At 41.5% G+C, this 18,850-nt stretch overlaps 1 pseudogene; it reads right to left on the bottom strand.

The window, feature by feature from the left end:
- Positions 1 to 18,850, bottom strand: part of LOC117062798 — a 37,467-nt pseudogene that overhangs the window by 5,237 nt on the left and 13,380 nt on the right.

Raw genomic sequence — 18,850 nt, 5'->3', positions numbered from 1 at the left:
TCCTAGCTACTCAGGAGGCTGAGACAGGAGGATTGTTTGACGTCAGGAGTTCAAGGCTGTACTGTTCTATGATCTCGCCTGTGAATAGCCACTGCAGTCCAGCCTGGACAACATAGCAAGACCCCGTCTCTGAAAGAAAATGTGTTATACTTTCAATCTCTCTGTAACAACGGTAGGTTTTGAAATCCTAGCCAAACGCTTACTTATTTAACACATATTTGATACATCAAAGAATTAGGATAGTTCTCTGAAGCTGATTGCAATGGAATTTATCCTGGCATTCTAACTTTCTGTCTTTAGATGGGATGAGATTTGCTCATCAACTACTCTACACTTACTCTTATCAGCAGCCCTGGGTTACCTTTATGTGGACCCAGACTCAGTCCAAAATCCTTCAGTCTTTCCATCCTTCTGATCTTTCACTTTTTTTCAGGTTCTGCCTTACCTGGAAGAACCATGAAGATCAAATGGAAGGTCCTTGTGCATGAAGCTCAGCAGGAAAAAGCTCAGGTATGAGGCAGGGGAAATGCAGCCAACAAAGCACTAGGAAGAACAGAATAAAAGTCACTTTGCGCTTTTTGTATCAAAAGGAAGCAGGTCTAGGGTGGATGGAAGACATTCATCAAAACTGTGAAAGCCAACTCTTTATTACTTGATCTTTGCTTTTGTGTGTCATTTTGCCCCTCAAACTGAACTCATGAAAGAGCCTAACAGAACGCCCATTCAGGGCCCATTGTACCTTTCCTTACACTGTTAGAATCTGCAGAACTGAAATTTAGCCCAACCTCAAACTAATGGAAAAATAAGTTCCAGATCAGATAGAGCTCTCAGTTTGAAAAATCACTGTAGTCTTCCATTTTTAGCAATATGGCAGACTTAGGAATCATAATGAGACTTTTGATTTAAAAAAAAAATCTATCATTGTCTAAATATTTTTTAAACAACAAATTATTAAATACATAGCTGGCCTGGCAAAAGGTAAGAGAAATCCTGAAAGACCACAAATAATGGAACATATGAATTCAGAAAGGTAAGCAACGACATCGAAACAGTGTTGCTTAAGGAATACGTGCCAGTCTCTGGCGACCTGGAGATTCCATTTACACGGTTTAGTTCAGGAGAAAAGGAGACAAAATGTCTTGCCCACACTAGATTGATTTTTCTTCACCATTTGTATTCTCTATTTCATTAATTTCTCAGGTGTTAATGAAGGTGGGAAGTCTGAGTGTAGACCTTTTTATTTTACATAAGGCTGGGACCCTGAAAGACGCACACTGAGTAACATGAAAAAAAAAAATCCTGCCTTTCTTAAGGAGTTAGTAAGGAAACTTGTCTACCTTGATTTTGCCTCTGAGTGAAGGGGAGAAAAACATGTTTAAGAATTTGTATTTTACCATCACACAAGTTTAGGGACAGAATTTCTACTCTCCAAGAGTTCTGGAAACACCAAACTGATAATGTAATTTAAGGACATCCTGTGCTATGTGTGGTGGTTCACGCCTGTGATCCCAGCACTTTGGGAGGCTGAGGCAGGAGAAACACTTGAGCCCAGGAGTTCAAGATCAGCCGGGGCAACCCCATCTCTATAAAAAAAAAATTAAAAATTAGCTAGGTGTGGTGGTGGGCAGCTCTAGTCCCAGCTACTCAGGAGGCTGAGGAGGAGGATCACTTGAGCCCAGGAATCCATGGTTGCAGTGAGCTATGATTGTGCCACTGCATTCCAGCCTGGATGACAGAGGAAGACCCTCTCTTTAAAACAACAACAAGAAAATAAAAACAAAAAAAGATATTCTGGATTGCTAATATATCCAGTACCTGCAAAGGCAACTGTACAATCTTCTCTTGAGGAATGCACCTCAAGTTAAAAAAATTATTACAGATTTGTTCCACAGAACAGAATTTCACAACAGCAAGCTATAAGACACAAGAGGAAACCATCATTTGAGTGAGAGTTGGGAGGAAGAAGAAACAGTAGAAATGCATTCAAAACCACCGAGGCTATTGGAATAGAAATTAAAATAAAAATTTAAATATGTCTAAAGAAATAAAAGGTACTGTTAGACCTTGGAACAAATACGAATTTTGCAAGCTTTACAAACAATAACTACCACCTGCCATGATCTCTACTTAACTAATAGCACCCAAACAGAAAACTGTAGAGTACCTGATAACCTGACAACAAAGATACTCTAAGATCTGGCTTCAAAATCATGCTTCGACAACTGCCAACCTAAAAAACAGACAGAGAGAGGCTCTCTAATAGAAAATGATATTTATTTGGGAATGGGTACTGCAATGGGAATATGTGTGTCATAATAAACTATGTGCATATGCAGGAGGTAAAAGAAGACAAAGGTTTTTTGAAGAATAAATGACGAAGGCTGTATAATTGTTTCAAGATAATTGTGTTTGGCTAGAAGGAGCAATAATAAGGGCAGTGCCAGCCTGAGGTCAGATAAGCAGCTGCTGGGCAGGTGTCCTTGCAGAAACGTGTGTATATATCTAGATAGATATAGATATAGATATAGATTTTTTTGAGATGGGGTCTCGCTCTCTCGCCCAGGCTGGAGTGCAGTGGCCGGATCTCAGCTCACTGCAAGCTCCGCCTCCCGAGTTCCCGCCATTCTCCTGCCTCAGCCTCCCGAGTAGCTGGGACTACAGGCGCCGCCACCTCGCCCGGCTAGTTTTTTGTATTTTTAGTAGAGATGGGGTTTCACCGTGTTAGCCAGGGTGGTCTCGATCTCCTGACCTCGTGATCCGCCCGCCTCGGCCTCCGAAAGTGCTGGGATGACAGGCGTGAGCCACCGTGCCCGGCCCGCAGAAGTATATTTTTATGCAAGGTTGTGATTTTTGCAGACTTGTGGATAATTGCTGTTATCAGGTATTTGTACTTGGGAATCCTCCCTTCATGCGTTTCCCTGGGTCTATTGTTTAGGTTTTTCATGTAAGCAGCTCCATTTCGATTCTGACAACTTTCACACAGTGTAACATTTTAGAATCATTTTGACAAACAACCTAATTCTGCATTAAAAATCCTTCCCCCAAGATCCTCAGACAATCTGGTGTTTGGTTGTTTACTATGCATATCATAAAATTTTGACAAGGCTCATGGATCAGTCCATTCTCACACTGCTAGAAAGAAATTTCTGAGACTGCATAATTTATAAAGAAAAGATTGGCTTCGTTGGCTCATGGTTCCAGGCTGTACAGGAAGCACAGTGGCTTCTGCTCCTGGGAAGGCCTCAGGAAGCTTTTAATCATGGCAGAAGGCAAAGGGGGAGCAAGGTATCTCACATGGCCAGAGCAGGAAGAAGAGAGTGAGTGGGGAGGCGACTTTTAAACAACTAGATCTCACCAAAACTCACTCACTATCACAAGAACAGCACCGAGGGCATGGCGCTAACCCATTCATGAGAACTCCACCCCCATGAGCCAATCGCCTCCCACCCGGGCCCACCTCCAGCACCGGGGGTTACAATTCGACATGAGATTTGGTACGGACACAGAGCCAAACCATATCAGCTCAACTCTGTTGACTTTTCGTCTTTTACATTTTTGGAAGTCCAATACTCAGAGCTTGTTTTTCACCTCCTGACCAAGGGCACTGTGGCAGAATTCCAAAATGTCTTTGTGCCTTTAAACTTTCTCACCTGAGAGTCATTGACTAGCGGGTCCGTGTTGTTACAATGCCCGGGAGCCACTGAGCTCTGGCTTGTGGTGAAGATACAAGGCTGAAATGTCGTTGAATCTGCGTGGTGAGTACATAAGTGTTTTCCATAAACTGAGTGGCTTAAACAACTGTTTTTTTGAGACTGAGTCTCACTCTGTTGTTCAGGCTAGAGTGCAGTGGTGCAATCTCGGCTCACTGCAAACTCTGCCTCCCAGGTTCAAGTGATTCTCCTGCCTCAGCCTCCTAGGTAGCTGGGATTACAGGCACCTGCCACCATGCCCAGCTAATTTTTGTATTTTTAGTAGAGACGAGGTTTCGTCATCTTGGCCGGGCTGGTCTCAAACTCCTGACCTCAGGTGATCCATTCACCTCAGCCTCCCAAAGTGCTGGGATTACAGGCGAGAGTCACTGCATCTGGCCCAACAGAAATATATTGTCTCACAGTTTGGGGAGCTGAAAATCTAAGATCAAGGTGTCAGCAGGATTGGCTCCTTCTAAGGGCCAAGGACCTGTCGCCTGCCTCTCCCCTGGCTTCTGGTGGTTTGTCAGCAATCTTTGGCATTCCTTGCTTTGCAGATACATCTCCAAAGTCTCCACTTTCATCTTCACATGGTGTTCTTCCTGTGTTCATGTCTGTCTCTGTGTCCAAATTTCTTCCATTTTAAATGACAGCAGTCAGTCATATTGGATAGGGCCCACCCTGCTACTTCATCTTAACTTAATCATATGCCCCCTACCCCCGAAAAACCCTTCGTTCACACATAGTAGGGGCTAGGAATTCAATATTTTGGAGGAGAAACACAATTCAACTCACAACTCACAATTGTTATATCATTATCTCTACTTCTGCACACATTTGAGATTTTCCTGAGTGAGTTTCAAAAAATCTGCTATAGCTCTAGAACACTCCATCTAACATTAGCAAAATGTATGTTCTTTTCAAGTGAACATGGAATGTTCTCTAGGGTAGGCTTTATGCTGGGTCATAAAACAAACCTCAGTACATTTAAAAGGATTGAAATGATACAAAATATGTTCTCCAACCACACTGGAATTAAATTAGAAATCAATACCATAAAGTAATTTGGGGAACTCACAAATATGTGGAAATTTGAACAACATATTCCTAAATAGCCAGTAGATCAAAAGAAAAATAAAACTGAAAATTAGAAACTACTTTGAGCTGAATTAAAATGGAAACCACAACATTCCAAAACTTATGGAATTCAGCTAGAGTGCCTCGGAAAAATTATAGCAGTAAATACCTATATTAAAAAAGAAAAAAATCCTCAAAACAATTACTTCCACCTTAAGACACTTGAAAGAGAAGAGCAAACTAAACCTAATTCAAAAAAGAAAGGAAATAGTAAATATTAGAATGGAAATTAATGAAATAGAGAATACAAAATGGTAAAGAAAAATCAATGAAACCAAAAGCTGGTTCTTTGGAAAGATCAACAAAAATGACAGAATTCAATGAAGACATAAGAAAGAAGACTTAAATTATTAGAATTATAGAATCAATATCAATTTTTCACAAACTTTTCCAAAAAACAGGAGAGAAGGGATGATTCTCAACTCATTCTATGATGCCAGTATTACCCTGATTCTGAAACCAAAGACATCACAAAAAAAGAAAACTACAGATCACTATCTCTTGTTACTATGGATACAAAAATCCTCCACAAAATACAAGCAAATCGAATCCAGTGACATATAAAAAGAATCATACACCATGACCAAGTGAGATTTATCCCAGGAAGGCAAGGTTAGCTTAACACCTGGAAATTAATTATTGTATTGCACCCTATTAATAGAATAAAAACCACATGCTCGTATTAATAGATGCAGAAAAAGCACTTGACAAAATCCAACACTCTTTTTTTTAATTAAAAACCACAGTAAGCCGGGCGCGGTGGCTCAAGCCTGTAATCCCAGCACTTTGGGAGGCCGAGACGGGCGGATCACGAGGTCAGGAGATCGAGACCATCCTGGCTAACACGGTGAAACCCCGTCTCTACTAAAAATACAAAAACTAGCCGGGCGAGGTGGCGGGCGCCTGTAGTCCCAGCTACTTGGGAGGCTGAGGCAGGAGAATGGCGTAACCCGGAGGCGGAGCTTGCAGTGAGCTGAGATCCGGCCACTGCACTCCAGTCCGGGGGACAGAGCGAGACTCCGCCTCAAAAAAAAAAAAAAAAAAAAAAAAAAAAAAAAAAAAAACCACAGTAAGTTACCTCTTAGCACCTACCATGATGACTATAATCAAAAAGATAATAAGCTTTGGTGAGGATGTGGATAAATTAGAACCTTCCTACATTTCTGGTGAGAATGTAAAAATGATGCAGTCACTTTGGAACACAGTGTGGCAGTTTCTCAGAAAAGCTAAACATAGAGTAACCATTTGACCAGCAATTCCACTACTAGGTATACAACCAAGAGAAATGAAAATGTATGTCCATATGAAAACTTATCCATGAATATTTATAGCAGTATTATTCATGAAACAAAAGATGGAAACCCAAATATTTATGAACTGTGGATGGATAAACAAAATGTGATATATCCATAAAATGAAATATTATTTGGCCACACAAAGAAAAGAAGTCCTGATACATGCTACAACATGGATGAAACCTGAAAACATCATGGGGGGTAAACAGTCACAAAAGACCACATATGACATGATCTATTTATATGATATGTCCAGAATAAGCAAAATATAGGGACAGAAAATAGATTGGTAGTTGCTTACAGCCAAGAGTATGGGGGAACTGGGGAGTGATGGCTAAAGCATATGGGAGTCTCTTTTTAAGGTAATGAAAATGTTTACAGTGGATTATGGTGATGGTTGCACAGCTGTGTGAATATACTAAAAACCACTGAATTGTACATTTTACATTGATGAATTATAAAGTATGTAAACTACATCGCAATGAAACAGCCACAAAAAGAAGAGTGAGGAGGAGTGAAGCAGGATAAGGAAGGTTAGGAGGCCATACTGACTTACTGACTTTTCTCCTGGTGTGAAGCCCGGTGGGCTGTGCATCCCTTGCACCCTCTTAAGTCAGCACCTGACTCTTTTGCAAGATAAACAGTCCTGCAGGACACTAGCTGACTGCTAGATGGTTACAAGCTCCTGATAACTAGTACAGTCTGGGAAAGAGACTTATTCGTAATGTAGCTTCCCCAGTACCACCCAATCAGCATCCAAAACCCAAGAAGCTATTAGCTGCAAATTCCTGCCTTGGGTGGGGGCGCTGAGGATTTCTCCAGGGTCCCACCTGTGTAGCTACGCTCAACGTTTAGCTCATAGTGACCTTTTCTTCATTTTAATAGTAAAAAAACACACCCCTAGGCGGAGATTTTATATGCTAATGATACATGCATTGCATGTTAGAGAATGCAGATGCTGAGCGCGTGCGTCAACCGCAGGTCTGTCTTTGCATGCTTGACCTCACCGCTATTTTATGAATATATACGAACAGTTCCCATAGAAGGAATTCCTCTTAAGTCACTCCTTGCTGTCTCTCCCTTTGAGCAGCCCACTCAGCCTCTCAGAGGGTACTTTTGCTTTACAATAAGTTTCTTTACCTACTCTTACTTAGGAGTCGCTCTCAAATTATTTCGTGTGGCGAGGTCAAGAACCTAAACCTAGGTACCCACCACGGGAGGAGGAGGCGGCCGTCGTGGTAGCAAACAGCAAAAGCAGCCGCTAAAGGCAGACATACAGAGTCGCTGGGTGAATACCCACCCTGTACTAAGCTGTGTTTCAGAGAGTATGGTCTACACCAGCACTGCCCAGTAGATATGTCCATGATGTCAATATGGTCACCGCTAGCTGTATGTGGATCTTGAACACCTGAAATGTATCTAGAGAGACGGAGGAACTCAATTTTCAAATCTCTTTTAAGCGTTTGCATTATGGGTTTTTCTGGTTCTAAGGAAACAAAGTTTTCACCAAAGACATTCCTGGTTTTTACATGCATGATGAGAAAGATTCTTAAGCTAACTAGAACTAGTGCACTACTAGTTAACCCAGACTTGCCATGGCTTTCACAGGAAGAACTCGAGATGATGAAAATTAGACATTTTCAAGAGGCTCTTGAATCTGAGGACGTAAAAATGCCCAATGTCCAGTGGTTGCCTGAGTCAGATCAGGAACCACCGTTCCCCCTGCTTCGATTCCCATGCCCCTTTTCCACACCGCTCCAAGGAAACTCCCCCCACCCACACCTGCAATCAGGACCGCAGGTCAGACTCTGACCCAACAACGCCCTTTCTCGAATAACTTTCTCAAATAACTCTTTTTTTTTTTTTTTGAGACGGAGTCTCGCTCTGTCGCCCAGGCTGGAGTGCAGTGGCCGGATCTCAGCTCACTGCAAGCTCCGCCTCCGGGTTCACGCCATTCTCCTGCCTCAGCCTCCCGAGTAGCTGGGACTACAGGCGCCCGCCACCTCGCCCGGCTAGTTTTTTGTATTTTTAGTAGAGACGGGGTTTCACCGTGTTAGCCAGGATGGTCTCGATCTCCTGACCTCGTGATCCGCCCGTCTCGGCCTCTCAAAGTGCTGGGATTACAGGCTTGAGCCACCGCGCCCGGCCTCAAATAACTCTTACGGAGACAGATCTCTGTTGTCAAATCTCACTTCCCCACCTTTAGGAAGAGAACAAGTTGTAACATACAAATGCTGGTTATAAGCAAGTTGACAACTATTTTGAAACTAAGAGCCGTTCAATTTCAAAAATAAAAAAGGTTTGTATTAATTTGTGAAACCTTTAACACTAGCCAATCCATGCGATACCAGATGTGTGAACTAATTACATCCCTTGCACAGTCAACAAAATGATGCAGAAATGCAAATGGGAATAGCTGGGATAGCCTGTCTCCCGAGGGAATGAGCAAATACAGTTGGAAAGTCTTTCAAATTCAATACAGCTCCTATTTCGATGGTTTCTAGAAGTTACAAAGAACATTAATGAATAAGATAAAGAATCTCAGACTCCACAATTCCAAAATGTTTAAGAAATTATGCCAAAACACAAAATGCTTTAGACATGTGGCCCTTTAGGAAAACCTTTCTAGCCGACAGAAATAAAGTGTGAAATTTGCCTAAATGCACCTAGCTGAAAAGCTACATATTGTAATGACATGTATGGGTATTTTAAACAGTTTAAAGAAATCTGCCTTCTGGAAACTGAAACATTCAATAGTTTCCTTCTTGGAAAAGGAGATTTTCAAATGAGAACAGATTTTTTCAAATTAATTTAGTTATTAAGACATTCATCAAAAGTATGTATCTTTCAAAACAATGTGAATATACTTAACATCTGTAACTGTAAACTTCATAATGGTTAAGATGATAAGAATAAAGGTATATATTACCCTAATTAGCATAAAATTAAAAATTTAAACTGTGTATAAACAATTAAGTCATTTAATAACACTGTGAAAAGTGTTCTTGTTTTCTAATGTTAAATTACATCTCTCTCTAAAAAGCTTTTGGATCAGAAAAAGAAAAAATGCAAACGTTAGTTTAATAACATGGAGTTCCCACTGTTGAATTACAAGGGAAGAAAAAAATGTAAATAATCATTAAGCCACCAATTAGTAGTCAGATGGTGGCTTTTACAAAACACCCCTCTGTGTTAAAAATTTAGGTAAAACGTAAAGGATTTCAATATTACTTACTAAAAATAAATACAGAAGAATTATATAAAAATCCATCATGCATACTTCATAAATTATAGATTTTGGCAAAATAGATAGCTACATATTTTCTCTTTGATTTTACCACAGTGTGAAATATAATATAAATATAACCCTTTATGCATAATTTTGGAATTATCATCTTATCTCAAGCTTGACTAAAAAGAATATCCTAAGTTCCTTCTACTTGTCAGGTAGGTTATCGGTGCTAGCACCATATATTTAAGATTAGAAACGTAAACCTATGTATTTATTTAATGAGAGCTGTAACAACTGATGTCTTTATATAAAACACTGCTAATTAGGTGAGCCTATAGAACTGCTTCACCTTTACTGTGTGGGTTTTAAAGAGTTTTATTTCTAATAATAACAGTGATTATATTTTCTTTAATGTCAAATTAAAATACATTTTCTAAGATGCCTAACTGACTTGAGACCTTTAGCTAATTATCAGCTGAAGTAATTAGGGAATAGTCTTTATGTATCTGGAAATTTTCCAAGGAAAATATTTTAAATTATAAACAAAGAGAAAGAAAGTACATGCTCATGGTTTTGGCTTATGTCTTTTTGCCCATAGAAGTATATATATTTTTTATAACACTCAAATGAAGATAGTACAAATAGATCTAATATGCTTGATAAGATTCATTCTGTTTATAAAATTCAAATATCAAAGAATTGAGTAGTGTTGTCATTTTAACATTGCTTAGTGTGACACATGCCTACATGCACAGGTTTAAATGTGCTTAAATGCATCTCTTCCCCTAAGCAGAGTCTGGGATGAAGACTTGCATTCAGGACATTTTTGGGATGTGGTCCTAGGGAGCAGGTGTGAGGGGTAGGAGGAATGACTCAGAGGAAGGTAGAAAGCCAGCCCACGGAAGGGGGTCATCGAGGCAGCCACAGCCAGTGCAGTTGCTGCTCAAACTTTCATGACCTCTGGAAGAGATTCCTGAAAGGCATTGCAGATGGCAGGGGAGGCATTTTCCAATCCACATCACCCCAGTCGCTCAGGGGTAACCACAGTGGCCATCCTGGGCAAGGCATCAAGCAGTCCAAGGGTGCAGGATGTGGAGATAGCCCATCGGAGCCTGCTGGGAGGGGTGGCCACTGAAGAGGCTCAGGCCCTGCACTGGCATTAGCTAGCGGTGTATGGTGGTGCCACCAGGACCCTGACACAGGTGTGTGGTATGAATGAAGGGAAAGGACTGGGCACAGCCATGCCCACTGTGTCTGGGCCAGCATCTTACATGATTCTCCTCCGTGAGGCATGATTAGTAATTTTTTAGGGATATTTGGGCTTACAGAAGAATTTATTGGAAAGTATAGAATTCCCAAATATCTCTCCCTGCCCAGGCTTCCTCACATTTCCCTATTATTTACATCTTGTATTAGTGTGGTATGTTTATTAAAACTGACAAACTGATTCTGATATGATCTAGTGTTCTATACAAATGACGATGCTTAACAATAATATATTGTTTCAAATAGCTGGAAGGAAAATATTGCACATTCCCAATGCAAAGAATTGATGAAATGTTTCAGATGATGGATGCACTAAATACCCTGATCTGATCACTACACATAATATTTATAGGAACATCACTACATACTCCATACATTATTTGTCATATTTGTATAATTATTATCAATTGAAAAAATAGAATTAAATTGTATTTCAAAAAGAAGTTCACCAACACAAGAAAAAAATTTACAAATTTAAAATTTACAAATTTGAAATTTAAAAAGTTACCATTGAATAAAATAAACATACCAAAAAAAATATAACATTATTATTAACTAAAGGCTGTAGTTTATGTTAGGCTTCTCTCTTTGAGTTGTACGTTTGGTAGGTTTTGACAAATATGTCATGACATGTGTCCATTATTATTGTAACATAGGAAATAGTTTCACTGCCCTGAAAGTTCCCTTCTTCTGGTTTTTAGTTTACTTTCTGTTGGTGTTTCCAAGATCTAGCCCCTAACTCACAACCTAACAGAGTTTTTGAATCTCCATCAGAGTTTTTAATCTTTAATTAAAGATTAAAAATCTTTAATTTTGCTAAAACAGCCCCTTGGTGGTGCCTAGACCAATGCACATGCCCATTGCTGGGGAGACATGCACATGCTAGAAAGATAAGAATCAGGTTGGGCGCTGTGGCTCATGCCTATAATTCCAGTACTTTGGGAGGCCAAGGTGGGCAGATCACATGAGGCCAAGAGTTTGAGATCAGCCTGGCCAACATGGCAACACCCAGTCTCTACTAAAAATACAATAATTAGCAGGGCATGGTGGTGCACATCTGCAATCCCAGCACATTGGGAGTCCAAGGAGGGAAAAATCTCATGAGGCCAAGAGTTCAAGTCCAGCCTGGTCAACATGGCAACACCCTGTCTCTACCAAAAATACAAAAATTAGCTGGGTGTGGTGGTGCGTGTCTGTAATCCCAGCTATTCAGGAGGCTGAGGCACAAGGAATGTTTGAACCAGGAGGCAGAGCTTACAGTGAGCTGAGATGGCACCACTGCACTCCAGCCTGGGTGACAGAGTGAGACTCTGTCTCAAAAAAAAAAAAAAAAAAGGCAAGAATCAGCACCTAGGTACAAAAACTCTGGAGAGAAATTTTATTACATCTTTATTTATATAACTAACTGTGTCACCTGCAAGCAGCATAGCCCTAGAACATCTGCAAAGGTGTGGCAAAGGCATCAATGAGCATGCTGGGTCCAGATGAATTGGATTTCAGACACTTAAGGAATGTGTCCTGCTGTGTTTCCAGAGGGGTGGGGCCCTCTTTTGTTGCAAACTACCTCTTTATCTTCCTGCAAAGAAAGTCATACAGCTTGTCATTGGTTCCCACCTAGAGAATACCTTCAACCCATGCCAAGCTCTTGTGGCTATCAGGCGGGCTACTGAGTCACTTAAAAATGTTACTATGCATATCTATGTCTGCATTTCCCAGACCTGGAAAATGTAAAACAGAGGGACAGAACTGTCAAAAGCAAACTGGCTAATCTAGTGGGTGGAATTGGAATGTCTTGGTCCTCTCATTCATCTTTTGTACTCATCAAAATTCATTCCTCTGCACAAGAAAAACACTGAATCCTTATGAAACGGCTCCTGGCAGGCCTGTGCATCTCAATGCCATATTCCCATGAAAGGACTTCTCTTGGGGTGACCATACATCCTAGTTTTCTCAGGGCAGTCCTGTTTTTCTTTTCTTTTCTTTTTTAAGGCTTGTTTTATTTTAATGGCTGATCTATGTAATCATGGTGGTTAAGATGTACAGACAAAGGGGAAGCTTTTTTTCTTGGTCTCTTCCTCCTTGGACAAAGTCTTGATGATCTCCTTCTTCTTGGCCTGGAGGCGCTCTTCACCGAGCTTGCGTGCTTTCTTGGTCTTAAAGCTAAGGGCCTCAGCCTGGTCAGCCCGGAGCTTCTTGCGGGCCTTGCCTGCCTTCAACTTGTGATTGTGTTCCGTGAGAATCTGCTTGTTTGTGAACACATTCCCCTGCACCTTCAGGTACAGGCTGTGATACATGTGGCGATCAATCTTCTTCAATTCACGATATCTTCCAAGCAACCAGTGCAGAATCCTCATTCTCCTCATCCAAGTGATCTTCTCTGGCATTTGGGCATTGGCTGTACCCTTGAGCTAACCTGTGTCCATGTGCCTGTCCTTCTGGCGGGCTAAGATGCTTTTCTGGCATCCAGCCCAAGAATGGACCGTCACAGGCTTGTGGATGATCAGCCCAACTTTGATCAGCTTCTGGATCTGCTGATGGGAGTTGGCGTTGATGATTTCGCTGGTCTCACTGGGGTCAAGCCAGACCTTCTTGCTGCCGTGGAGGGTACTCGTGGTGAGCCTCTTCTGAAGCCTGAATATCCTTGTGGCTTCGGCCACAGCAGTGACAAAGGACAGTGCCGGTTTATGCTTGTAGTCCCAGTGTACCTAGTCATACTCATCCTCTCCTGCTTCCCTCACTCTCTAAAGTATTCAGTTGGGTGATAAATTGTATGGTCACTCTAGGTTGTCACATTCTGATATTTTTACTTTTGTAAAAAAAAAAAAATCCGGACTGCATTGTCCAGTGTTTCATCAGCAAGTCATCACTTGCTTGTACCTGACTCCACTGAAGGCTGGAGCCATGAAGGACAAACCCATGATGAGGAAAACCAGCATTTAAATCCCAGTGGAAGGACTCTTGTTTTGTGTCCTCCTCATCAGCCACTGCAGCAACTCCACTATAGAACCTGAGGTGCCCCAATTTATACACAATAATTTGTATTTGGGGATCCAAATTAATTTTGTATCCCAAAAGGAACACTTTTGAAGGGTACCACCTACAGGATTTTTTTGTTTGTTTGTTTGCTTTTTCTTTTTGTTTTTTGTTTGGAGTCAGGTTCTCTCTCTGTCACCCAGGCTGGAGTGCAATAGTGAGACTATACTCACTACCGCCTCCAATTCCTAAGCTCATGTGATCCTCCAGCCTCAGCCTCCTGAGTAGCTCAAACGACAGGCATCCACAGCTATGCCCAGTTAGTTTTTAATTTTTTTGTGGGAATGGAGTCTTGCTATTGTGCTCAGGCTCGTCTCAAACTCCTGGCCTCAAGTGACCCTCCTGCCTTGGCCTTCCAAGTTGCTGGGACTACAGGCATGAGCCCCCACTCCCAGCTTTTAGGTTCTTTAAAAACAGCGTTTTTCAAGATGATTTCAGTCACGATGCAAGCATAATTTGATTTAACAAGATCATCCAGAACAGAATTGTTTTAGGTTACAATCAATCTAGCAGAAGAGACACACGAGTTGTTATTCATTTAGGGCTGTTTCTATTCTAAATATTCTATCTGTTTCTACTATCATGATACTCCATCATTTATATTCACTCCTAGTTCTGATCATATATGTGTTGCCTCAAATTGGGATGCCCATCTATAGATAAACATTTATAAAAAGTGGGCATTAAGTTTCCATGCTACATTTTGTGCACGATATTGGGACCCTGATAAAGTGCATTTCATTGGCAATTTCAGCAAAGACTATGGATGTATATTTTTAAAGGATGACTCTTCAAGTTTTCTACAGAACACAGTACAAGCCTTTGTGTATAACTACAAAATCAAACAGTTATATTTTACCTTTTGTGGCACTGGCCTTGACAGCCATACAACTAGAGACTATCAAGGTCAGGAATTCTGCATGTGCCCTGCAGCTAATAAAAGGCAGAACGGGAATTTGATTCAGTTCTGTCTGGCTCCCAAATCGACCATCTATGGGCTAAACATTCCTTCCGTTAGGTTTTATAGAATACGATTTTTAATTTTTAATTGACAAATACAAGTTGTACATATGGTCAGGGTAATTAGCATATCCGTCATCTCAAACATTTATCATTTATTTGTGTTGTGAATGTTCAATATCCTCCTTTGAGCTCTTTGAAACTATGTATTGTTGAGGATGTAATTTGGAATGCCTTTGCCATCCTGGTCTCTATGGTCAAGAGGTACTTGCATAACCTCTGACTGCTTCAGTGCAAAGTGCAGGACTGACAGGGCTGCCCCATGGGGTGTCTCAGGCAGAGCACACCAGCCCCTATCCAGCCACCCCATGCAGCCTGAGGTCGCGGGGTGTTTCTGCAGGCCCATGGATCCCACTGTGAGCTTCCCACCATGTTGTAGCTTCCAAGTGTTTGCTAGTTGTGGAGCTGTTGCGAAGCAGTTTCTTCCTCGTCCTGTACTCACTTGGGCTTTTGCCCCAAGTGCAGCCTTAGCCCCCCTGCTAAGCTTCATCTTAGTCATTTAGCCCAGCATATTGACTCTCAAGATCTTGTGGGAGCTTCATTCCACCATCAGTCACCCTCAATTCTACCACTTCTGTCAATTTCACCAACACAGATGTTGTACGGTGTTATCCATTCATTTATTGTTGGACTCCTCTTTCCTGAACACTCTGCTATGGGCCATCACTATTCCAGGCCCTGGAGGACACAGCAGTGAGCCAGGCAAAGGCCCTGCCTGCATGGCGTGTACATTTCACTGCAGGAGACAAGTAATGAACAGATAAATGAGTGGTTAAGATAATCCCAGGCACTGATGAAACTCATGAAGAAAAGTAAGGTATGCTATGGGGTTGGAGGGATGTGCTATGTTAATAGGGTGGCCAAAGGCAGTGAGGACTGAGCAGAGTCCTTAGTTAAATGTGGGAATGAGCTGTGCAATGGCCAGGGAGAAGAGCCTGCGAAGGGAACACAGAGTGACTGCAAAGGGGCGCGGGGCAGAAACATGCTGGGCTCATAAGAGAGGAGGAGGCCGGGCGCGGTGGCTCAAGCCTGTCATCCCAGCACTTTGGGAGGCCGAGACGGGCGGATCACGAGGTCAGGAGATCGAGACCATCCTGGCTAACACGGTGAAACCCCGTCTCTACTGAAAAATACAAAAAACTAGCCGGGCGACGAGGCGGGCGCCTGTAGTCCCAGCTACTCGGGAGGCTGAGGCAGGAGAATGGCGGAAACCCGGGGGCGGAGCTTGCAGTGAGCTGAGATCCGGCCACTGCACTCCAGTCCGGGCGACAGAGCGAGACTCCGCCTCAAAAAAAAAAAAAAAAAAAAAAGAGAGGAGGGGCCCTGTGGCTGGAGTGTGAGGCCCGCTCCACTGAAGAAGGAATTTGGACTGTATTCTGAGTGAAGGCTGAGAGCAGATATGTCACATAGTCTGACTGACTTTTTGGGGGTATGTGGCAAACACACACATAACATAAAATTTGCCATTTTAACCATTTTTTCAGTGTATGTGGCATTAAGGACAACCACACTGCTGTGCAGCCGCCACTGCCATCATCTCCAGAACTCTTTCGTCTTCCCAAACTAAAACTCTGTTTTCATTAAACACCAACTCCCACTCACCTCTCCCCAGTCCCTGGCAACCCCTGTTCTACTTTCTGTCTCTATGGATTTGACTACTCTGGTGCTGAATATTAGTGGAATTATACAGTGTTATCCTTTGGTGTGTGGCTTATTCCACTTAACATAATGTCCTTGAGATGTATCCATGTTGCATCTTTTATCAGGATTTCCTTCCTTTTTAAGGCTGAATAATACTCCATTGTATGGAGGGACCACACTTTGTACATCCATTCATCCATTGATAGACACCTGGGTTGCTTCCGCCTTTTGGCTATTATGGAAAATGCTGCTATGAACACGAGTATGCAAATGTCTCTTTGAGACTTTGCTTTCAGTTCTTTGGGGTATCTCCCCAGTAACGGAATTGCTGGATTATATGGTAATTCTATGGTTAATTTTTTGAGGAACCACCATATTGCTTTTCGCAGTGGCTGAACCATTCTGCCTTCCCACTAACAGTGCATAAGGGTTACAATTTCTCCACATGCTCAACAACACACAGTATTCCCGTTTTTTGGGGTAGTAGGCATCATAATCATATGTGAAGATGTGAGGTGATATCTGATTTTGATGTGCATTTCCATAGTGATTAGTTATATTAAGCATTTTTTAATATGCTTATCAGTCATTTGAATGTCTTCTTTGGAGAAATGTCTAAGTCCTTTGTCCATTTTTTAAACGGAATTGTTGGTTTTGTGTTTTTGAGTTGTAAGTGTTCTTTCTATACACTAAATAATAACCCCTTATCAGATATATGATTTGCAAATATGTTCTCCCATCCCATGAGTTGACTTGTTGAGTTTGCTCTGTTGATTGTGTACTTTGATGCAGAAAAGTTTCACATTTTGATGTAGTAAAATTTACTCATTTGGTCTTGTGTTGCTTGACTTTCAGTGTGATCATCCAGAAGTCATTGCCAAGCAATATCATAAAGACATTATTTTGCTGTATGTTTTCTTATAAAATTTTTATCATTTTAATTTTTATATTTTGTCTTTGATCTATTTTGAATTAATTTTTGTGTGTGGTACAAGATAAGAGTTCAACTTCATTTTTTCCATATGGATATCCAGTTTTCCCAGCACCATTTCTTGAAAAGACCATCCTTTCCCCATTAAATGCTCTTGGCACCCTTGTCAAATAGTATTTGACCATCCACACAAATGTTCATTTCTGGGCTCTCTCTGTTATTCCGTTAGTCTACATGTCTGTCTGTCTTTATGCCAGCACCCCATTGTTTTGATTGCTGTGGCTTTGTAGTAAGCTTTGAAATGAGGAAATGTGAGACCTCCAACTTTGTTCCTCTTTTTTGAGATTATTTTGGCTATTTAGGGTTCGTTGAGATTCTATATGAATTTTAGAATAGATTTTTTTATTTCTGACAAAAACAATGCTGGAATTTCGGGAGAGATTGCATTAAGTCTGTAGATTGCTGTGGGTAGTATGACAGCTTAGCAATATTACGTCTTCCAATCCGTGAACACGGGATGTTTTTCCAGTTTTTTGTGTGTGCCTCTTTATGTCTTTCAGCAATATTTCGTGGTTTTTAGTGTACAAGTATTTTGCCTCCTAAGTTTTATTCCTGAATATTATTTTCTTTCTGATACTATTACAAATAGGATTGTTGTCTTCATTTCCTTTTTGGATTGTTCACTGTTGGTGTATAGAAATGCACTGATTTTTGTGTGATGATTTTGTATCCTGCAATTTGCTAAATTCATTTACTAGTTCTAACAGGTTTTGTTTGTTGTTGTTGTTGAATCTTTAGGGTTTTCTACCTGTAAGATCATGTCACCTTCACCTGTAAACAGAGATAAACTTATTTCCTTTTTTTATTTGCCTTTTTTTTTTTTTTTTTTGCCTAATTGCTATGGCTACAATTTCCAGTACTGTGTTGACTAGAAGTGATAGAAGTGGCAAGAGTGGGCATCCTTGTCTCATTCCTGATCTTAGAGGATCTGGTTGACAGTTTAGAGGCTGTTTCTGGCTGCCTGTGGAGAACAGTCTGGGAGGCAGCAGCATTGAGGGGCCTGTACAGGTGAGGGACAGTGGGGCTTGGGCTAGGGTGTTGGTGGTGGAGTGAGCAGAGGTCACTGATGGAGTTTATTCTGGGTAAAATAAGGTGTGCTGATGAAATAGATGTAAAGTTTTGAAGTTCTTCCTCTTCTAGGTAGGCTTTCAAGCTTACATGGGTCAACGGGGGAAAAATTCTGTTCTTACGAACTCCTCTCATAGTGAAGCTGCTCTTCCTCAGGGCTGCTCACTTTAATGGCTGAAAATAGGACTAACACGCCAACATAGAGAAATAAGGATCTGTGTATGGGGGAGGGGGTACACCATCTCCCTAGTACCCCTTCCTTGAACACAGGTGCTAGGTAAGGGTCCAGCTCAGTCTCCCATTCAGTGTTGGATAGAAGCTGATGGCAGTGTGCAGGAGGGAGGTTTCCTGCCAAGCAGCACTGGCCCGAAGGGAGAAGAGGGGCTTCCTTAGCAGTGACAGGGAGCACAGGCTGTTGCAGCACAGACTGCATCCCCCCAGCTACGTGCAGCTGAGCAAGAACATCCTAGGTGGGCCT

Source organism: Trachypithecus francoisi, unplaced genomic scaffold, assembly GCF_009764315.1.
Source record: "Trachypithecus francoisi isolate TF-2019V2 unplaced genomic scaffold, Tfra_2.0 Contig01554, whole genome shotgun sequence".
In the NCBI taxonomy this organism is placed as follows: Eukaryota; Metazoa; Chordata; class Mammalia; order Primates; family Cercopithecidae; genus Trachypithecus; species Trachypithecus francoisi.
The sequence above is the reverse complement of the archived record's forward strand: the minus strand, read 5'-3'. Positions and strand labels throughout refer to the sequence as shown.